We start from the raw sequence: 23,236 nt of genomic DNA, 5'->3' as shown, positions 1-23,236 counted from the left end.
CTGAGCTGGGGTGGGGACTGGTTCTTGTAGCCATGGCCTGCAGGGTCCACTCTCCCTGCCCATCAAGACACCTTGGCTGGACATCCTTGTGGCTTCCTGGCACACACACAGGCTGTGTCCTGGGCGCCGGGGAGGCATCTGAGAACCCAAGGTGAGGGCCTCCTGGTTTGGATGGGTCCAGTGCCCACCAGTCCTGGGAGATGCCCAGAGACCCCAGGTGAACCTGGGCTGAGCTGGTGGGAAGGGCAGGATGTGGGCCTAGGTGACCTTTGGGGATGGGGGGGTGACCTCGAGGGGCACACTCAGGGTGAGTCCAGCCTAGCAGGCAAAATATTGGGCACCAGGCCCTTTGCACTGAGTCATTCATTTATTCAAACACCATTCAAAAAACATCCTGTCTGTGCCGGCTCTGGGCTGGGTGCTGTCATCCAGCTCATTTATCTTTCTTTCTCTTGGGGAGATAGTGTTCCAGGCAGAAGGGACAGGCCCCGGCAGCTCTAGGGCATGGCTGGAATTGGTGGAGGATGGGGGAGTGGCCGCATGTGCAGGGCTACATGGGGAAGAAGGGTCACAGTGGCCGCTGTAAACAGTAAGCTCTAAGCCAGGCTTACACGTCACTCTTTTGCTGGTGAAGCTCATAAGCGAATGTTGGTTGAACGAAACCATCAGGAGACAGGAAGCTGACACCTGAACTTCTAGGCGGCAGGAAGGAAAGGTTCTCAAATGTCTGAGAATCTGCGTGAGCCTCATTCTGGGAGGGTAAGCCGGGCAGGAGGTTCAAAGCCTGCAAGGACCCCCGCCTGAGCAGGCACAAGCTAAAAGCACATCCCGGGTGGCAGGACCAGTCCACCCGGGAGGATGGTTGGTGCAGTGGGTCCTCGACTAAGATCACGCACCTCCTGCCTGACAGGACTGGCACCGGGGGACTGGTGAAGGCCTGAAGGTGGGAGGAGGGATAAATTGGGAATCTGGGATTCACAGATGCACACTACCGTATATAAAATAGATCAACGACAAGGCTTAACTGTATAGCACAGGGAACTATATTCAATGCCTTGTAATAAACTATAATGGAAAAGAATTGAAAAAAGAATATAGATATATACACATATATGCATAACTGAATCACTTTTCTGTACACCTGAAACTAACATAACATTGTAAATCAACTAGCCTCCAACGATGAACAAATAAATAGATAAATAGCGGGCCCAAAGGGGAATCTTCCCAGGATATTTCATCCAAACCCCCTTCCCTTGCCCCCTCCTGCTGGGAACTGCCACGTTGCTCTGCAGTCCCGCCCCTAAGAGTGGCAGATTTAGCAAGTGAAAAGAAGACTTCCAGGTAAATTAGAATTTCAGATAAACGACAAATAACTTTTTAGTCTAAGTACATCCCTCGCAATGTTTGGCGACTCTGTGCCACCCGCACCTGCCTGAACCTACCCTGGGTCGTCTTCTCCAGCCATCCCTCAGGGTGGGGACCCAGACTCAAGGAGGAGCCCAGGAGCGGGAGAACGCCGAAGCGATGTGTCAGGCTGGACCGCTGGGGGCAGACCTGCACCTGAACCGGGCTCTGGTCTCAAACTTCTTCTTTTTTTTTTTTTTTTTAATAACATCTTTATTGGGGTATAATTGCTTTACAATGGTGTGTTAGTTTCTGCTTTATAACAAAGTGAATCAGTTATACATATACATATGTTCCCGTATCTCTTCCCTCTTGCGTCTCCCTCCATCCCACCCTCTCTATCCCACCCCTCCAGGTGGTCACAAAGCACCGAGCTGATCTCCCTGTGCCATGCGGCTGCTTCCCACTAGCTGTCGACCTTACGTTTGGTAGTGTATATATGTCCATGCCTCTCTCTCGCTTTGTCACAGTTCACCCTTCCCCCTCCCCATATCCTCAAGTACGTTCTCCAGTACGTCTGTGGTCTCAAACTTCTTAACTCCCACCTGCCAGAGGGCGGGCTGGCAGCTAGCTTCTCTGAGCCCATGTTGTCCCATCTGTCAAATCAGAATACTAATACTACACAATAGGTGGTCGTGAAGGTTACGGGGGATGGAGGGTGCTGAGCATGTACTGAGCATGTACTGAGTTCTCAATAAATGGTCGCCATGACCATATACTGACCCCTTATTATCTATATTACGTTAATGATTTACCGCAATAAAAATGATTATTACTATAGATTGGCCTCTTGTTTTGCCTACTGTTCTATTGTCAGCATCTAGAATGATGCCTGGAACACAGTAGGTGCTCAGTAATTACGCGCTGAGTGACTGTATAGTGGGGGAAAGGTCTTTGCCTCCAGGGAGCTGGAAAGGGCCCAGGCACCCAGCCTGATCCCTGAGGCTGGCCCAGCCTGCCCCCACCTGACCAAGCCACCCGGCATTGCCCTGGTGATGAATAAACAAGACACGTGGGAACGCAGAAAATCCAGGCTGAAATGTGTGGCTTCGTTTCCACTGAGTTCTGGGAAATCAGACCCGTGACAGGAGGTGGGTGGCCTCTGGGTGCATCTCAGAATCCTGGCTCCCGTCGAGGGCCTTGTGGGGATGAGGGATGGCACGGTCCCAGCCCAACCCATCCCTCCCGGCAGATGAAGAGGAACCTGGGAAAACAGATGTGGGATGGGCAGCCACACAGTTTCTGTTCTAGACGTCCCTCTGTCCGTCCTCATCAGGCCCCAGCTCTGCAGCGTCCAGCCTGCCTGCCTGGCGTTGCCAAAGGACACAGCATCCCACGGCCCACGCCTGAGGTCAGAGTCCTGGTTTCCCGGGTATTTGGCCAGAGGCACTTTCAAATTCCTGGGACGCTAACAGAGATGCCCTACAAGCCCCAAACTTGGCGGGTCTGAACCGAGCTCTGACCTTCTCCCGCTCCGAATCTGCTTCTCCCCGGGGTCTCCGCCTCTGACAGTGGCACCTCCATCGTCCTGGATCTCAAGCCGGAAACCAGGTCTCTCGATATTTCCCCACGCCCTCTCCCCACGCACAAGCCAACACCAAGCCCTGTCGACTCTACGTCCCAGATAGCCCCTGCTTCTCTCCACACCCACCACCAGCACCCCTGTCCTTCCATCCTGCTGCATCCTGCCTGCCACGTCCTAAGAGTCCCAGCCTCCAAGCTGTTCTCCGTGCAGCCACCCCTGAGTGCTGGCCTCTGCCAGGCTGCTCTCTGTCCCGGGCACCTTCTCTCTGCTTTTCTCAGCTAATTCCTGCTCAGGCTGCAGGTGCCTGCCTCCTCAAAAAACACCTAAATATTCAAGCCGATCGCAGGCACAATCGCCCTCACTCCTGAATATTTAAGCAAGTGTCTTCTAAGATCCAAATCAGTCTCCTGCATGACCCAAATTCCACTTTCATCTCCAGGAATTTAACTTTGATGCAGGACTATTATCTAATATACGATCCATGATTTAATTCTCCGATAGTCCCTAAAAGTAGCGACTGGCCTTAGTTTGCTTCAATCCGGGATCCAAGCAAGAATTGCGCGTGGCGTCTGGTCGCAGGCCCTTTTCATCTTGGTGATCCCTCCGGCAGCGCCCGCCAGAGGTGGTCCAGCAAAGCCCTGATCCTTCCCCGTGGAGCGGCTTCTTTAATCCTCTGCTTTGCACACACTCTAAGGTCAAGGCCGAGCCCGTCTTGGGTTTGGTTGTGTTCCCCGGAGTTCCTGGCATATAGAAAGCAGGGAATCCGTATTTCTTGAAGTTGAATCTGGAGACGACCGTTAATTCTGTGTGCTCACAACTATCCCTTCCTTTCATGATGAAATCTGTACCCCGTAAAGGGAGAGCAGTTGAGGAAATACTGAGAATTCAAACTCTCAGTCTAAACCATGGGAAGTGTGAACCTTGAAAACGGCAGGGGCAGCTTGTCTCTGCCCGGTAGGTGGCGTCCATCTGAGACGTGATATTGTCCTTTCGGAGCACAGAGGGAGGCAAGGGACACCCAGGCAAGGGTGTGGGGGGAAGGGCAGGGTCAAAGTTGAGCGTCTTTCTGGGTCTTTCTGAGTCTGGGCCTCGCAGTGTCACCCATCCCTCTGCACCCAGGTTCATGAATTCCCAGAAGGTCTGGACAGTTCTGGGTACGTGAAAATGCAAAGCTGGGACGCGGCACACGCTTCCTGGATTATCAGCTCGCCAGGCCATTCATTCTCCAAGGCCCTCTCACTAGCAAGAAGAGTGACATGCTGGCTGGAATAACAATGGCCTGGACTTGATCTTTGGAGGGGCAGGAAGGCCCGAACGGCCCTGCGAGATGGAGAGGTCATTCAGAGTCACCAATATTTATTGACACAGCCATGACTGTTCCTGGGACAGCTGTGAATCAGAGGAACTGCCGGGAATAGCACTCAAAGTCCAGACTCACACTGTCTGGCCAGCTGCCTGCCGGCGTCTCCCCTACCCCCACCCCCAGCAGCGGGGCAGGAACCTCGCTGGGGCCCATCCTGCCCAGGCTCGGGCACTCTGCGTGTGGGAACCTGGGCGGGGGCACAGCAGGGTCCCTGCTTCTAGCCGACTGCATCGTGCCGAAGACAAACCTCATTCTTTCCTTTGTCTGACACATTTATATTGAGCTCCTACTACGTGCCAGGCGAAGTTCTAAGCACTGGATTCCGCTCTTCAGTGTACCTTTCTTGGACACCTACTGTGCGCTAGGCATTGTCCGGATACTAGGTTCCAGCTATTTGCCCTGCATTTTCTTGGACACCTACTGTAACGTGTGTGCCAGGCATGGTAGTAGAACGCTTGCTCAGGGCAACCCAAGGCAATAAAGTAAATCCCAGAAGCAGGCCCTGCCCCCAACCCTTTGAGTCCTGGCACTGGTGCCCTGGGCAAGGGAGGGCAGTTTTCCCTCAGCCCAACAGGGATCTCTGCTCCCCAAGGTCAGCCCTCAAGGGGGCCGCAAGAGTGGGAGTACCGCCTCCAGCCCAGGGTGTCCAGGCCTGGCCGCTCACAGGCCTGTGCAGCAGGCTGGCCTCAGCTCTCGCCAGCTCCCGGGGTGCCGCCCTCCCCCCCGCCCCCAGCCTGTATCAGAGTGCCCCCCGTTGCTGGGAGACACCGGTACAAAACAGTGCTGGCCGTTCTGCAAACCTGGCGCCGCCCCCGGCCCCGAGGGCTCCTGCAAGGAGCCCAATCCCCTAATTAGAACCGGCCGGCTTGGCCCGCGACCGGCCCAGGCCCGAGCTGACTTCAGTGGCCGTAAAACTTGCAAACTCTTTCCTGTGGGCTCCCCCGGGATGCGGCCGGCAGGAGCCTGGGAGGCGAGTCACTTCCCCTGGCCGCCGGCCGGGCAGGTGCAGCTGCGGCCTCCTGGACAGCAGAGGCTCCAGGGCGGGGGCCTGCGCGCTGGCTCACGCCTCCTAGGGCCTGAACCCTGGATGCTGGGAAGGGAGGGATGGCTGAACGTGGTCTGGGCCATCGGTGTGTCCAGCCAGGTGGGCCGGTCTGATTCCAGCTCATAGGCCAACTGCTAGCCAAGCCTGGGCCGAGGTTTTCACTTGGAGAAGGTCCCCATGGTTGGGCTGGCCGAAGACCCAACTCGGAATCTCTGACTAATCCCAGCTGCCCGACCTCTAGTCCTGGGTACAAGGCAGCAGCTGGCACTAAACATCCCCCCAAGGTTCTCCTCAGCCCTGCCTGTGCGACAGGTGGCTGGGACGGGCTGGCCTCGACACCTTGAGGTCTTGTGGTTCCCCTTTGCACCCCAAAGCCCACGTCAGTTTGCGGAGAGCCACGGCCCCCACGGTCCCAGCCCTGAGAGCTGCAGGCAGCGGCTTCCAGCAGGCCCCTCCTGGCTGCATGTTTTCTGGAAAGATGGCTGCTCTCTTCCGAGCTCTGGGGGTGTCTGTCCACACCAGAGGCAGTGGGATCCCCTCGTGGGAGGCCAGAGGGAAGGGCTGTCGGCCAAGACAGCGACTTCCAAGGGCTCGTCCGGGCTCCCGGCTCGGGCCCCCAGCTGCAGGATGGGCTGAGCTGCCAGTCCGGCAGCTGGCAGAACAGGGCTCCGCTTGCTCGAGGCGCCAAACTGCAAACAAGGACGGTGCCCAGAGGCAGCCTGCGGATCCGAGTGGCAGCGGGATCCTCCCAGGGAGTGGGGCTCGAGGGCGGCTCCGCTTACAGGCCCAGGCAGGGGCTCCGCCAGCATCTCCCTGGGGCGGGGCCGGGGCGGGGGGAGCCCAGGCTGCTCCTCGGTCACCTCCTCCAAGAGCACGCAAGCCAGCTCTCGCTGATTATTTACTTTCCAATTTGTGAGTGACCCTACTGGGGCAAAGCGGACACTGGAAAGACTCTGTGTCGTGATACTAAGGAGGAGAGGACCCTGGCATTTACTGTCCCCCAGCCGCCTGCCTGGCTTGGTGTTGGATGCTTTGGGGGTAGAATGAAGAAGGAGCAGCCCGCGGGGGTGGCAGAGAGCGGCGGGCTGTGAGTCCAGGCTGTGGGACGCCCTGGGATCCGCTGGGGTTGGGGAGGCTTGTCCCCTGTCCTCGTGGGTGGGGCCCGCCAGTGCATCCAGAGAGTGAGTCCTTCGGTGGGCTACGTCCCTGGAAAGGAGGGAGGGGTGACTAGGCTGAAGCTACAGCTGGACCCTCCTCCCAGCTTTCTTCCAGCTTCACTCGCTGGCTGCCGGCCCCCTCCCCCCTGCCCCCAGCCACCTGCCTCCTGGTCTCAGATGGTCCCGCGTGACTCAAGAGGGTGGAGAAACTGCCTGGAAGCATCTCAGCATCCTCTCCCAGCCCCTCCCTGGCTGCCGGCCAGAATTCCCCACCTTTCCCATGGGACCCGGATGACCTGCCTGCCGCTTGGGTCCCGCAGGGCACACGGGATGTGAACCCTGCTTCATCCCACTCAGGAAAAGCCTGGCTTGTCCAAGGGTGTGGCCGCTGGCCTTGGCCAGAGGCCCCGTGCCAGCTGAGCAGCTGCCGCGGTGCCCGGGCTTGTCCACCCTGAACAGGGGCGCTGCTCGGCTCCACTGATTTCACTGAAGAGTCCTTTGAAATCTCTCCAGCTGCTGGTCGCTGAGGGCTGAACAGGGGATTCTGGGCTCTGGAGTCCATCCCAGGGGATAAGCCTGCTAGGTCTGGGAGAGCTCCAGCCCCCAGCCCCGCAGGACCTATTCCTTCCCAGGAAAGAAACCTCAGGGCCCAGCCCGAGCCTGGGGACTCAAGCTGTGGAGACCTCAGTCTCCTGGAGTCCAGCTTGACAGGACCCGGCGTGGGCGGTGCTGGGCTATTACAGAGTGGCCCCGAGGGTGGCAGAAGGCAGCAGGGCAGTCGCCATGGCCGGGATACTCTCTTGGGAGCCCTTTCCCTTCTTTCCCCTTCCTGGGGTTAGCTGAGACCGGGACCCTTCAGCAGGGCCCAGCCCCTTGTCCACACACACCACTGCTGGGGCCCAATGGCTGAGCAGAGGCCGCCAGCATCCTGCTGAGTGTGCAAGTCCGTCCTGGACGTGCCAGCTCAGGGAAGGGTGACCATGTCGGAGCCCACCCCCTTCTCTTGTAAATCACTCCCTTTTTCTTCTTTTTAAAAATCTCTTTATTGAGTCTGGAATTCTGACCCGAGTCCACGTAGGTGGGTCTGAGAAAGTGTAGGGAGCAGCTGGGTTCCCTCCCTCCTTCCAGTGGGCCCTTCCCCTGGCTTTACCTTCCTGTGACTTCCTGGGCAGCGGGGGACAGTGATGCACCGGGCACCGTGTCCTCTTGACTTTCAGCAGCATCGGGCCTCTGTTCCTCCACCTCTGGGGTGTTTTTTGAGACGGTTCTCTGTCTGCCACTGGACTGAGTGCTGGGCCCCGTTTGCATAGGTCAAAACTTGGGGCAGGATCTTACAGGCAGGATGGTTCTCTGAGGCAAGACTGAATAATTTGCCACTAGTAGGAGTTAGGGCTTGAACATTAAGATGGATATGAGGTTAATCCTCGCAGGGGATGTGGTAGGATAAGAGCTGCCCAGAGATGTCTGCTTCCGAATCCCCAGAACTGTGACTATGAGACCTTCCTGGCAAAAGAGATTTATAGATGTGATTAAGTTAAGGATCTTGAGATGGGAGATTAACCTGGATTATCCAGGTGGGCCCCCTGTGATCACAAGGGTCCTCACAAGGGAGGGGCAGGAGGGCCAGAAAGAGAGCGAGACAGTTATGGACTGAATGTTTGTGTCTCCCCAAAATCCACATGTTGAAGGCCTAACAACCCCCAACAACTCCAGTGTGGCTATATTTGGAGATGGGGCACCTAAGAAACTAATTGAGATTAAGTGAGTTCATAATGGTGGGGCCCTGATCAGGTAGGATTAGTGTCTTCATGAGACACGGGAGAGGTTGCACTCTCTCCCTTCCCTCCCCTCCCCCATGCTTCCCCTCCCCCTCTCCCTCCCCCCTTCCCTTCTCCTTCTTCTTTTTTTTTTGAAGTCTTTTTTCTATAAGCTTTTTCTAAAATTTTAGTTATTTAATTAATTTATTTTTGGCTGTGTTGGATCTTCGTTGCTGCGTGTGGTCTTTCTCTAGTTGCAGCGAGAGCGGGGGCTACTCTTCATTGCATTGCACGGCCTTCTCATTGCATTGGCTTCTCTCATTGCAGAGCATGGGCTTTAGGTGTGCAGGCTTCAGTAGCTGTGTCACGAGAGCTCAGTGGTTGTGGCTCGCAGGCTCAGTAGTTGTGGTGCACAGGCTTAGCTGCTCCGCGGCATGTGGGATCTTCCCGGACCAGGGCTCGAACCCGTGCCAGCTGCGTTGGCAGGTGGATTCTTAACCACTGCGCCACCAGGGAAGCCTCTCCTTCTTCTTCTTCCCCTCCTCCTCCTCCTCCTTCTTCTCTCTTCCCGCTCCCGCCACCCGCCATCGTGTGCATACACTAAGGAAAGCCCACGTGAGGACAAAGTGAGAAGATGACTGTCTACGAGCCAGGAGTAAAGTTCTCACTAGGAATTAAATTGGCCAGCACCTTGGTCTTGGACTTCAAAGCCTTCAGAACTGTGAGACATAAATTTCTATTGCTTAAGTTATTCAGTCAGTGTTATTTTATATGGCAGCCTGAGCAGAGAGAGAGAGACAGAGAAAGAGAAGGAGAGAGGGAGAGAGGAGATGGAGGAAGAGGCCATGAACCAAGGAATGCAGGTGCCTCTAGAAATTGGAAAAGGCAAATAAACAGGTTCTTCCCTAGAGCCCCAGAAGTCAGCCCTGCTGACACCTTGGTTTTAGGACTTCCGGCCTCCAGACTGTAAGATAATACATTTGTGTTGCTTTAGGTCATTTTGTAGCAGTTTGTTATAACAGCACGGAAAACTAACACAGGGGCCATCGAGGTCTGCCCTGCCCTGTCCGGCCTTCCTTCCCCATTCCCTGGTGGCAGCTCCTGGACCTTCTTCTGGGAACCTCCCGTCCCTGCTGTCACTCCCTCCCTGTGTTGGGTGGAACTGACCCCAGCCCCCAGCCCCTGAGTGGAGCAGGTGACCAGACGATGAAAACATCACAGCATCACATCTCCCCAGCCCCAGGGCAGGTGACCTGAATCAAAAAGGCTCTGTCTGGGACTTTTGCAGAAACAGTGGAGGAGAATCACTGAGGATGAACGGGAGCTGGGAGGGCTGGCGGCCATCAGCCACTGCAGGGGGAGAGGCCTCCTAGAGATGGAGCCCGCGCAAGAAATCAGGGACCCAGAACTGAGAGGGGGTCCAAGTGCCTCCTGACCTCCTGGTCAAGCCCCGAGCAACCCGATCCTGAACTTGCTGACACATGAACCACTAGAGCCCCCGACTGACTTAACCCAGTTTGAGGTGGGATTCTGTCACTTGCAATAACGACGTCACCCCCTGCCATTTGTATCGAGGTCCGTTTTCTCAGGTGGGAAAGAAAGGGATGGAGTCACAGGCGCAGCGCGGGAAGTCCTCCCCAACCTCATCCTGCCTCATCCCTACGGCAGCCGCTTCAGTGCTTGTTGTGGGTAATCAGGAAGTATTGCCCTATTCCTTGGACCGTTTGACTGGGGAGCTTCTGCGGTAACCTTAGCGCTCCCTGCTTGGATGTCCCCACCCATCACTGCACTGCCTGGAAGGAAACAGAGAACTACCCCTCCCCAGGGGGCCCCCACCTCAGTCCTCCTGGACCCCCTCCTGGCGAGGGAGGCCCTCTTTGCTGATGATTTTCCCCACGATGATCTGGAACGAGGGCTTAGGCTTGGGGCACGGGAAAGGAAGCACACGGTGTCTCGCTGGCAAATCTCATGGATGCCCAGGTTATCATAGGCAGAGAGTGACGTGCACAGATACCAACATTACCGTCATCAGCACAGACACGGGTGGCAGGACTCCCCATGCCCTCGGGCAGGCCAGGGTCCACCGAGGTCCCCGGGGCTTCGGTTTCCACCTCCTTGGGATTAGAAGAACCACAGCTCTCCCTTTGGGATCGGGGTGGGATGTCCTGTAATAATAACTGTTATCTAGTATCCTCCACTTGCCCCTCCAGATCCTGGCCTCAGCATTCCCGCCTCAGAGGCTGCCTGTATGAACCACAGCGGGTCTGTGCCCTCCATCTTCTGGCTGGGGAGCCCCACCGCAGGCTAGGGGGAGGCAGGAGGCTGAGGCAAGGTGTTCATTCTCCCAGGCCCCTCCTTTCAAGGCCTGTGTTAGTTTCCTGGAGTGGTCACTACGGGCGCCACAGACTGGGTGGCTGAAAGCATCAGACGTGTATTCTCTCGCAGTTCAGGGGGGCATTATGTTTGAAATCAAGGTGTCCTCCAGGCCACGGTCCCTCAGGGCTCTAGGGGACCATTCATCCTGGCGTCTCCCGGCTTCTGGGGGTACCAGCTCTTCCTTGGTTGTGGCAGCATCATCTAATCTCCTCCTCCATCTCCACATGGCCTCTCCTCCGTGTGTCCTCTTCTCCTTAGGACGCCAGGTAGACATTTAGGATCACCCGAGATCCAGGGTGATCTCATCTCGGGATCCTTAACAGATTACAGCCACAAAGATCCTACTTCCAACTCAGGTCACATTCTGAGGTTCGGGGAGACACGAGTTTTGGGGGATAAGCCCTCTTGGACTGGTTGTGTCCCCTGCCCGACGGTCACTGCCCGATAAGGTGCCCTGCCCCGCACGCCTCTCTCTCGTCATTGTCCTCTTGGATCTCGGGTGGTAACGGCTCTCCTGGTGCCAGCCCTGGCTCCCACGTTCCCCTTTTCTCCCTTGAGGTTCCCCAGCTTGTGAATAAGCCCTCCCTGAAGGATCCAAAGAGCCTTCTGCGTCTCGCTGGGACGCCGATGACGGGCACTGAGCCCCTACTCCGTCTCCTCCTGTCCCTACAATTAGTATCATCCCCACTTGAAAGAAGAAACAGGCTCCACGAGGCTCAATTAGTTGCCCAAAGCCGTGTGGCTGAGGTGCGGGGCTGTAGGACTTCTCTGGGCTTCACAGTCACGGGCAGTACCCTCCTTCTCTCAGGGTCCCAGAAGAAGCCAGTTCTGCCTCCAAAAGGGGTCCTTCAGGGTGTGGAGATGCAGGGAGAGTGGGGTCTGACCACCCGGACTGCTCCAGACTCTTGTCGCTGCAGGTGATAGAAGCCCAGCTCTCACAGGCTTCGGCAAGAAGAGAATTTACTGGCTCATGTGCCCTAGAAGCCCTGGGGGTGGCCTGGCCTGAGGCGCCTCTGGATTCAGGTGTGCAAATGATGGCCCGCAATAGGTGTGTTTCCCTCCCCTCTCTCAGCTCTGTGTCCCCCTGTGCTGGCTGCATCTTCCAGCAGCTCTGCCCGGGGAGGGCCCAGGTGGCTCTCATCCTCCCAGCTTCAGCCTCTCAGCAGAGAGTTGCTTTCCCACCAGAGCCTGCAGGAGTCCCAGGGAAGAGACTGGTGGATTGGATCACATGCCGGTCAGGCACCTTCCCCCCCGCCCCCAGCCTAGGGGAAGTCAGGGTACCATGGAGACTTCTGGAAAGGTCAGGTGCAGCGTCCTCCAGCTTGGTGAGGTAGGTGGGCGGAGGTTTTATCAGTCACCTGCAGCAGTGGGGGCGGGGCGGGCAGACGTGGGCCTGGGGCTTCTTCCTCCTTCGTGCCGGGGTCCTGCCTGGCCAGAGACCCGGGAAGCAGGAGGTGGACAGTCTGTCGGGGGCGGGGTAGGTGCAAGCTCCTGGGTGCTGGTTGCAGGTGGACAGGACTTCAACACCATAAACCCTCCCGAGGGACAGGGCTGCTACTTCACAGTCTGCCCTTGCAGCTCCAGACACTGCAGGCCCCTAGAGCTCCCCAGCTGCGCCGCACAGAGGCTCTGATGTAGTGAGAGAGCAGGCCGCGCCCCTGTCTGCCACATCCTCGCTGCGTGAGGGGCTGGTTGGCCCCTCTGCCCTCTGGGCCTCAGTTTCCTTTGCTGTAAAAACGAGGCCCGCTGCCTTTGTCGGGACAACTAAGTAGGACACTTTGGATGAGAAAAGGCTGCCGGGGGCCTCAGCAGACATTCACAAGCACCCTGTCCCTGTCCGAGCCTGAGATCCCGACCTCTGAGTTCCACCTCCAGGCCTGCGACGGGCTGGTGCTCTGCAGCTAAGGTCTGTGTTTCCGGTCCCCTCTGTGTCCTTCTCTTCACCGTGTGCCCAGCCAGGCCCATAGAGGCTGGGCTGCTGGTCCTCTGCTGTCCCTGCCACCCCGGCGTCTTCAATAAGTGCTTGTTGGGAGGCTGACGTGTGGGAGTGGGGCAGGGACGGCTCTGTTTTCTCCGGGTCGGACGTTGAAGAAACACGTCTTATTCCGACCCGGTGCCAGGCGGCGGGGGGCACGGGGAGGCATAGGGGCTGGGCCAGCCTGGAATCAGAGCCGCCTCTGTCTGAACTCAGGCCCCCCCCTCCTCCCGGCTGCGAGTCTCGCTTTGGGCCAGCCTTTCCCCCCCAGGCCTCAGTTTCCTCCTCTGTAAAACAAGGACAGGCAGCCGAGCTCCTGGAAGTGCGGCAGCTTGTAAGCGAGGCAGAATGTTCCAGTGCCTGCAGGGGCCGGGTCGAGCCGCAGGCTCTGCGGCTGGCTCATCAAACAGCCTGGAGTGGTTGGCCTGCACTTTGCTCCCGTCACTTGCCTCCCAGCTGTGCACTGTCAGACCGCTCCTTCCTGGCCCTTGACTCGCAGATTTTCAATCACTTTCAATTTTACACAGCAGAGGCCTCCGCATGCTAATTCTCTGGCCTCCTCCTTTGCTCTCCCCCTTCTGCTTACCCGGCATCAACAGGTTGGAGGCGTGAGAATCACCCAACGGGGGGATGAGTGGCCGGTGTCCCCTTCTTTGCTCCCCTCCCCAGAATTTCCCCGGACCTCCTTCCTTGCAGCCAGGGAAGGAAGATGCCTGGGGTGGGGGCTGGCCCCCCAGTAAGGGGAGAGCACTCTGGCCCTGGTGGTCGGAGTCTGTCTGTATGACTGGGGGCGGGTGTAATCTGGGGCAACAGGAAGCGCCTCACTCACTCTCCCCTTATAACACGGTGTTACTACCGAATGCTCGGGCCAGAAATCCCCTGGTTTTGTGCACACTGTCTGTTGGTGTGAGGGGAGAGAGAAGGGGAGGAGAGAAAAAGCTCTCAGGAGGGTGCAGTCTCCTTTCTGAAGAGAAAAAGGCCTCTCCCAGGACTGCCCCTTTGTCTGAGGCGGTCCTGGCAGAGACCTGTCTGCAGCCAGAGGGGCGAGTGGGATGGTCCCTCCTCATGGCGGAGCTGCTCGGCATGGTTTGGGGAATTGCCCACTGAACATTCTGGCCAAAGATGCCGTTTAGTCCCGATAGGCCAGAGAGCCCCGCAGAAGACGCCCCTGCACCCGCCCGGCTATTTCTCTGGGAGCTGGGGAACGGCCCAGGTGCACGAGTTTCATGGCACTGACCCCTCCCGTTCTACCTGCGGCCCCCATTTTCCTCTGACTTGGATCTCAGAGGCCCTGCCCGGTGTGGATGGAGCCCCCTAACAAGCACTCGTCGAAGATGCCGGGGTGGCAGGGACAGCAGAGGACCAGCAGCCCCGCGTCTATGGGCCTGGCTGGGCACACGGTGAACAGCTCACAACTCCCCGAGGCCAGGGTCCATCTCAAAGCATCTGCCTTTTGGCTCTGTGTAAATCTTTCTTCTGCTTTACCCAGTGACCCTCGGGACTCCCCCAGCCCACACCAGAGGCCACACTGACCACGGAGGAGCTAGATTTTCTGTTACAGAGACTCAATCTGGCTGGACCTGGGGCAAGAGAGACGAAGTGGCACAGGGCTGCCTTGTACAGATGTTCAGGTTGTGTATTGCACAAGGGCACCTGTGAGGACAGTTGTCAGTGTAGATATAAACTGACCTATATGAGACCATGTGGGCAAGTGTGAGAATCCAGGCCTGTGCTTAGCCCCACACTGGCCTGGACACCCTCAGAGAGGTGCCTGCACACTCCTGGCACACACACACACACACACACACACACACACACACACACACACACATACAGCTGTGCCATCCCCCGCTGAGCTTGGGGGATGCCCCAAGTTTCCTCCACCTGCCTGCTGCTCCCAGGGCTCCCCGAGGGCAGACCTGAGTCAGAGTTTGAGGGACAAGCAGAGACCAAATAAGCGAACGAATGAATGAAGGAGGGGGCAAGTGACAGTTGAGGCAAATGATGACAAAAGGAGAGGGCAAGCGGCTGAAAATCCTGACCTTGTGCCTTGACCTCCTGGACTGAACAGAGCTCTGGACCCTGGTCGGCTTCGGGGTCTGGGCCGGGTAGAGGGAGCTCCTTCTCTTGGTTTAACCCCCGCTGGTTCTGGGCTTGGGTCCGTAGCCTCTCCCAGCCCAGACCTGGGCCCAGGGACCAGTGGGTGGAGTACTGACCTTGGAGTCCGAAGTTAAAGCCTCCAGTGGCCACCTGGGTGTCCACTGCTCCAGCAGCTACCACAGGCCACGTGAAGGAGGGAGTGCCAGGGTCCCCGTGGGCCCCTCCAGGGGTGCCTGGCCTCCTTCCTCCCCCCACAGGCAGTGTGGACTCCTCGGCCCCCCAGGTGCAGGGCTGGGGTTTGGAGGCAGGGGAAGAGGCAGGCAGGGCGACGGGGAGCTGTATCCCAGCCAGCCTGCAGGGAGTCTGCTCTCCCCTCCCCAGGCTCTGGCAGGAAGTTGGAAGACAAAGCTATTTTTATTTATGACAGTGTCAGTGGGCTGGCCTCCGTCTAGACAGCTGGTGTTATCATTCGAGGCCATCCTGGAATGCGCAACCCCATTTATTGAGAACAGAAGACAGTGTGCAGATTAAACAGCTCATAAAAATAAGCTGGGAACAGGACTGGGCCAGGGAGACCAAGGTAACCCAGCTCGGTCAACGGTCCTCATTTATTTTGGACACAGGGATGCTTTCAGAGAAAACAAGGAGTGATGTGGCCCTGGGGAAGCCAGCAGCTCTGCTGGTGCCCCTCGGCAGAGATCCGTGGGGGGCTGGGTGGGGGGAAGCTGCAGAGTCTCCCCCTCAGGGGCAGGAGGAGACAAAGGACTGCCACCTGGCCAGGACAGGCCTCTGGAGAAGCCAGGACTCTATCTGCAGAAGCCTTTACCTCCCCGGGGCTGCCAAGCGCCCAGCTGCTGTCTCCTGAGGCTCCCACCCTCAGTGCAGAGGCCTTTGCTGGTCATCCCAGTTATCTGGGCTTCAAGAGAGAGCCAGGCTCTGGGTGACTGATCAAGGAGACACGTGTCTGGGGCATACCTCCTATGTTCATTCATTCATTCACTTATCCATTCATTTGTTCATTCATTCAATCAATTCACAAATATGTACTGAGCATTTTCCACAGGCCAGGCAGCCGTCAGGTCTTGTCTTCAAGATGCTTCCAGAGGGACATGAGGGGAAACAGACTTGAAAACACAGGTTCGTGTCCTGGAGAGAAATGTTGGAGTGATCTGACCTTACTGCTCCCTTACTTAAGGGGCTCCCTGGTACCCATGAGGCAGAGGCGGGCACAGCAGCCCAGCCTTCCTCTCCACCAGCCTCATCGCCCATCAGTCCTCGCCCCTTGCCTGCCTCTCTGCACCCTTCAGTCCGATGCTGGCATCCCACCCTCCCCAGGGCCCCCCTTCCCCTCCTCGGAGCCTGTCCACGGGCTGCTCACTCTGTTCCGGATGGTGTTTCCCCGGGTCCCACCCGGGGCACCCATCCCAGACGTGCCCACCTCGAAGCCCTGGCAGCCCCCACCCCAGGCAAGGGTCCTCACTGCCACCTCTGTGGGCTGTAAAGGTTCACTGTCCCCCTCGCCGTCTGAGATCCTGGGGGGTGTGGCCTGGGAGCTGAGCGCATGTGCGTGTGAGCCCGGCAGGCTGGGGCCTGAACCTCTTAGTCCTGTGTGGACGGTGCAGCCAGCTGCCCTGTGCCTCAGTGTCCTCATCTGTAAAATGGGGATGACTTGGACCCTCCACCTCAGGGAGAGGACTGCGTGGATAAGAGAGCGCTGGCACGCCGTGAGGGGGTCCCAGTGTTAGCACCACTATTGCTCTGTGTGGTCACTTGATCCAATTTCTACCTTCGGGGCCTACACAGAGTTGCAAGCTGGGTGTTTGCTGATGACACGAACCAAGTGACAGGGGGAGGATTGCTGGGAAGTCTCTCTCTCTGTGAGCAGCTCCGGGATCCATTTCTAAGCTCCAAACACAGAAATGTCAGTTCTGGGCAAAGGGAAGGAAGAGAAGGCAGCAAGCGTGGACTTGATCCAGGCCTCCCCAAGGGGCAAGGCAGCTGCTGTCAAGGCTGCTGTGTGGACACAGCGGGGCAGAGCTGGAGGGGCCAGCTGGGGCAGGAGAGAGCTCCCACGGGGCTAAGCACGGCAGCACCAGCTCTGCCCCCAAATCCTGCCACCCCTCTGAGCCTCAGTTTCTGCTTCTGAGGAATGGGGACGCTAGTGGCTCCCCTGCAGGCTTGCCAGGGACGGAGCACCCGGGGCTTGGGAGCGCAGGATGCTGCTTGGACACCTGGGTCCCAGCTTCTCCTATAAACAGAAGGCCAGGGCGTGACAGCCCATGACAGATAAACCCTTCAGGCAGACTGGCCCTCCCACCCTGACCCCCACCCAGTGCCAGCTGAAGGTACAAGTTCCCTCTTCGTCATTGTCTTAGAGGCTGCCCTGGCTTCTCAGTGTTAAGCCCTCATCCTAACATGGCCCCTGCCTCATTCCCCGGGCCTGGGGCCTTTGTGGTCAGAGAAGACTTGGCTGCCTCTCCTTCACTTTCAGAAAGCCCAGGGGTTTCTCCTGCTGGCCCTCCAGGCCTTCAAGAGCTGAGCCCTGCTTCCCAGCCTCTTGTTCACTCCATGTGTATTTGCTGAACATCTACTATGTGCCAAGTTCAAGGAGGAAGACAGACAGACACAATGCCCACCCTCCCATTCCTGTGGCAGGTCAAGTCCACTCCGTGCCCAGGGACCACACTCAGCGTCCTGCACAGAGTAAGGGCTTGGTGGACACCTGCTGAGTGAATGGGAGCATGGCTGCAGGGGTGGCAGAAAGCTCTCGACTTCTTGAGAGAGGCGGTAGAGCCTGGGGTGACGGGTCCAGGGTTTGGTGTCAGGGAGGCCTGATTTTGAATTCTGGCCTCACTACTTCAGCTGTGTGACCTTGGGCAAGGGAATGAGCCTCTCTGAGCATCTGAGGTCATGGCAGCTCCTGCCACAGAGGGCTGCTGACGGGATCGCACGTGTTAATGTGTGCAAAGAGAGTCTGCTGGCACAGGGCGAGATCTCAGGATTGCGTTTTTGCTTAGACGTAGACATTGTGATCACACCTGCTTTGGAGGGTGGCAGCAGAGGCTCAGAGAAATGGGTCATTTTCCTAGAATCACCAACCAGTAGCAGAGCTGGGGCTGGAGCCCAGGTCTCCACTCTAAGTCCTTCTTTTTTTTTTTTTTTTTTTTTTTTTTTTTGCGGTACGCGGGCCTCTCACTGTTTTGGCCTCTCCCGTTGCAGAGCGCAGGCTCAGCGGCCATGGCTCACGGGCCCAGCCGCTCCGCAGCATGTGGGATCTTCCCGGACCGGGGCACGAACCCGTGTCCCCTGCATCGGCAGGCGGACTCTCAACCACTGCGCCTCCAGGGAAGCCCTCTAAGTCCTTTTTTGAACCCACATCCCTCAGGAGAGGCAGACCCCAGCTCCTCCTGGACTCCCGCTCAGGAACGACTTTAGGGGAAAGGCAGCCTCAATTCACCTGGGGATGCTGGGCCCTGTTCCCCTGAACACACCCCAAGGTACAGCAGCAACATCACTGGGGGCTGACCCACTGACAGCCCCGGTGCCCGAGGGAACAGTCACCGTGCTCGGAAGAGGTCTGGGAGCACAGGACCCCCTTCCCGGGACACCGTGCACCGCGCTGAGCGGGCTCCACGCAGCCACCGTGATGCTCCCAGACAAACCAGACACCAAAGGAGCCACACAGATAAGCCTGGGCTCTTCTCAGGAGTATAGACTCTGGTGGGTTTTGAGACTGGAGCACCCAGCGGAATTCAGAGCCAGCGCCTAGACCAGGAGCTGCCCAAAGCTGGAAGAACTTCTGTATGCGAGCAGAATAAAGGACCCCGGATCCCTGAAGTTCTGGGTTTAAGGTTCCTTCAAGGGGCTGCCCGTGGGAGGCAGAGAGGCTGTGAGCTTAGACAGCATTATTATTATTAGCAGTAGTAGTATTACTGTTTCTACCCAGCACTTAAATGGCACTCACTGTGTGCCAGAAACTGAATCCTGTACCTTACAAAGAGCCACTCAGTGAGGCAGGTCCTATCACCATCCCTATTTTACAGAGGAGCCTACACAAATGAACTCATTCTCCTTCCCCCAGAAAACTCCTATTTATCCTTCAAAACCCTGCTAGGGCATCCTTGGCCTGATCACCTGGTGGAGTCCATTGCTCCTCACTCTGCCTCACTTGGATGCAGAGCCCCATCTCCCACGTTTTTCTGAGTCTGAATCCCTGGTGTCCCCACGTGTCTGGCACAGACAAGGGGTCAAGATGGGCTTGCCTAATGGGATAACAAAGGCTGTGGCACCTCTTCTCCTCATTCCCACAGGGCCTCCTGCAGGAAGAGGTTGCTTTTCTCCCTCCTAGGTGGCCAGGATGACTTCAAGGGCCTGTCCTCCAGAGGTGAGTCTGGGCAGGCTGCTGCTTCAGTTCAACCCCAGCTCACCCTTCCAGGAAGCTACTGGTGGGGTATACTCAGAGGGGATCTCCAGCTTCCAGGGATGGCTGCAGGGTACATGAGGAGAAGCCATAGGACCAGAAGAACGACTGCTTTCTGGGAGGGGCAGGCTTATCTAAGATGCTTATTTTCCCCACTTTCTTGTAAACATATTACAACAATCAGACCTCAGGCATGCTTGCACTTTGCAACTTCTCCAGGCTGTGCCCCACACCCAGGCCTCGTTTGATTTTTGCAACACCGTGAGCTTGGCTAGAAGGTATCATCATTCCCACTTTACAGGAGAGGAAATTGAGGCTCCACAGGAGCGCGACGCGGGGTGGGCAACTGATATTCTGAAACTAGATCCCAAACCCCAGCCCTTCCGCCCCCTTGCCTGGGTCTCTCTGTGCGTCTGTGGACTGTCGCGGGCTTCACACTGTGGTGGGCAGGCCTGGGGACTTCCTAAATTCTGCCACCATTTCTGGACTGGGCACACGGGCTCTTGGGAGAGGGCACCCTGGTCGTCGTCTCTCTCTGGTTCTCTGGAAGATTCAGAAGTTCAAAGCGAGCAGGGCTGCAAATGGGTGGTGCAGAGGTGGGTGCCTGAGGGCTGGCGGGCAGGCTGGGGAGTCTCCCGTTGTACCCCAGGGAGGCAGGCCGGCGAGCTGCTTCCCCTTCCCCGCATCCCATCACCCACCCCCCCGCCCCGCCCCTCCCAGCACAGCCCTCAGAGGCCTTTCATTCGCGGAGGGCGAGCCAGACACGGGCGCGCTAGCAGAGGATGTTTTCTTGCCCAGTGGACAAAACATTTCTGGCGCGTTCAGGAGGGGACTGAACACTCTGTCCACTTTGGCGGCCTTCGGGATTCCTGGACGGACACAAGTGTGCTTTCACATGCAACAAGATTAATTGCACAGCCTCCCTCCCTGCCCCCCTCCCTCCCGCCTCCTCCGATCCCCACCTCTCATCCCCTCCCTTGTCCCTGGTCGCCTGCTCTGCTCCGGAGCAGACTTTGGAGAAATCATTCCAAGTGGCCTCAGGAAGTGAACACTTGGATCACGTGACTCTCGCCACAGGCCTCCTCGGTGGGGAGAGGGGATGAGAAACACCCCCTAACCCTGAGTCCTGTGGACCCCAACAGTCTCATGCTGGGACATCTTGGCCTGCTTGATGGGGTTGGCCTCTGGCCTGACACGGTGGCCTCCATCCAAAGGTTGGTCTTACTGGTGCCTCCCTGGAACTTCCCTGGTTCACTGGGATTTCCAGAGGTTTGGGAACCTTTCAGAACCAGCCCCCTAAAATGAACTGTGGCCTCAGGCCCAGTCCCCTGTGGCCTTCTGTGCTCCATTAGAAGAGGCTGGCATCAGGTGGCCAAAGTGGGACCAGGACGGAAAAGCAGGGAAGAAAGGGTGAGGTCTGTGTCCATGCCTCCCAGGGGACGGCCCTGGCACTAGGGCCTGCTCCAAGGGGCGCTCACTGCAGAGCTGTCCTGGGAGTCTCGAGGTTGGTTTTAGACCCTGCCTATACCAGGGGAACATTCCACAAGCCTCGGGTGCCTGCAGGATGCCCTGAAGTCAGGGCCACGCTGCCACCCCAGGTGGGTTGGATGCTTTGGAAATCGGACTCCCACTCTCGCTTCACTCGAGGAAGAGCAGGCCTGGGCTGCGCAGGGGGAAGTGGCAAAGCCGCTGAACAAAGGGCCGTGGGCCAGTGCCAGGGCCCCCGAACCCGCTGGGGCGAGATGCACTCCAGCGGGAGGCAGGCTGCTAACCAGTAAGCAAGTTGTAAAAACCCAACTCAGACACAACATCTGGCAGCTGCTTCAAATAGTTCTCTGTCTGAAGTTGGAGTTGCTCGCAGCCCTCCAGTAAATCAAACCATGTGCAAAGAGGAGCCCTGGGCCGACCTGAGACACCCTGCTTGGCCCGGTCCCAGCCTCGCCCCCGTCTCTCTTGCTCTTTAAATAGCCCGGGGTTCACATTCCATTTCCTTGTACAGATCAGCACAAGCGGGGCCTGGCTGGAGAGGCTGCAGGGATGCGAGCTGCCTCCCCCCACCCACCCCGTCCCAGAGAAAGATGGAGGAAAGTGGGCAGTAAGACCACACGGGGAACTTGGCACTCGGGCCTCCCATCCCTGGCTCGGTTTCCGATGACCCCTGAGCAATGTCCACGCCTTTCCAGACCTTGCGACCCACTCACTATAGCCACTCAGAGGGAGACCCAGAGAGAGGGGCCACATCCTCTGTCTGTGGTCACGCTTCAAGTTCTCTCCACATCCGCTGTGGTTTCCACACACAGCCTGGGCACCTACCTCATAGAAGACGCCCATCAATTCCAGAGCAGATCTGCTCTCGTGGGACTGGCCACCAGAGGCTGGGACAGGCGGGCCATGGCGCCGTGGCTAATAACTCTGGGAATTCTTGCCTTTTTGGAAGCACCCCTCACAGGTCTGGCACTGGGCTGTTTACCACCTTCCTCATTTCATAAAGTCTCATCGTCACCCTATGAGTGGGTATTATTATGAACTCTGCTCTAGAGATGTGTGTAGACGGTTGAATGGTAGAAAGATAGGTCTGCGTCCCAACCCTGGAACCTGTGAATGTGACTTTCTTTGGAAAAAGAGCCTTAGATGCCATCCAGTTAAGGATCTGAAGATGATTTCATCCTGGATAATCCAGGTGGGCTCTAAATCCAGGGACAATTGTCCTTATAAGATAGATACGGAGACACAGAGGGGAGAAGGGCATGTGACAACGGGGACAGAGATTGGAGGGATGCAGCCGCAAGCCGGGGAAAGCCTGAAGCCACCAGACGCTGGGAGAGGCAGGAAGGCTTCTCCCCGAGAGCCTCCGGAGGGAACACGGCTCTGTCCACACCTTGATTTTAGACTTCTGGCTTCCAGAACTGTAAAAGAATAAATGTGTGTTGTTTTAAACCCCCCAGTGTCTGGTAACTCATCGTGGCAGCCTCCAAACACTAATACAATGTGGGGATTGGGGGTCAGAGAGAGTGAGCGAGACCATGCAGCTCTTAACTGCTGGGTAGCCTGCCGCCCTGATTATGAGACTGGTTTTTAGAAAAGTGACCTCATTTCCATCCAGGAGGACAGGCGCTCCCAGGCCCAGGCAATTTCCCTGCAAGATGCCCTCCCGGAAAAGTCTCGTTTCTGACAGCGGCTTCAGGAGAGTTTGTAGCACAGACAAGAGTCTCTGGGCGCCCCAGGCGGTGTGCGAATAATCACATCGGCTGCTTTTACTGACCACTTACTATGGGCGGGGCCATGCTCGAAGTTTTTTACAGACGTACGTTAAAATGGTGAATTTGATGTTATGTGTATCTCACCTCAATTTTTAAAAAGAGCCGGCTGGAAAGTGGAGAGGCAGGGATGCCTTGTACCAGGTTCCCTGATGTGCCCTGCCCTAAGCACACGGTGTCTCAGTGGACCCCCCCGGGAGGAAAGTATTGTTCTCACTTCACAGATGGGGACAACAAGGCTCCTGGGGTTCTCGTTCCCTTCCGGGCAGCAAGGAGGGTAACTGGGCACGAATCCCGGGCTGTCCTGGCTCCGGAGTCCAGGCCCTTCCCCTGTCAACACGCGAACCAGCAGGAAGGTGAGGTTCTTTGCTTTTTGGCTGAAAAAACCCTCACCCTTTCTTCCCTGCTTTTCCGTCCTGGTCCCACTTTGGCCACCTGATGCCAGCCCTCTACCTGCAGTCATCAGCAGCCCAACGGTGGCTTTGCTTAACTGAAATCATTGGGAAGGTACTTCATAAACGGGCTCTGGTTGAAAATTTTTCAAAAGATGGGGCCTGGGGGTGCAGGTGGGAGGGGGAACGGAACGTCTGCTCCCTATGCCGTGAAGAGACAGGGGCGGTCCGGGGGGTCGCCGGTCTGGGTGGGCGCTGAGCTTGTGGGAAGGAGGCGAGAGCATCTCCGGAGTGTCCAGCCCTGATGGAAGGCACGAGGGCAATGGCGCCTCTCAGCTCCTGGTTCAGCTTTCCGGGGTCTGATTTCCCTGGGGAAAGCGAGGCTCGGGGCAAGAGCCCGGGCCTGAGGTTTCCCCGCCCCCACTCCGGTGCTTCCCCTTGGACCCACTCAGTTCACTCCTC

The sequence above is a fragment of the Delphinus delphis genome, chromosome 1 (assembly GCF_949987515.2).
Source record: "Delphinus delphis chromosome 1, mDelDel1.2, whole genome shotgun sequence".
In the NCBI taxonomy this organism is placed as follows: domain Eukaryota; kingdom Metazoa; phylum Chordata; class Mammalia; order Artiodactyla; family Delphinidae; genus Delphinus; species Delphinus delphis.
This window is presented reverse-complemented; position numbering follows the sequence as displayed.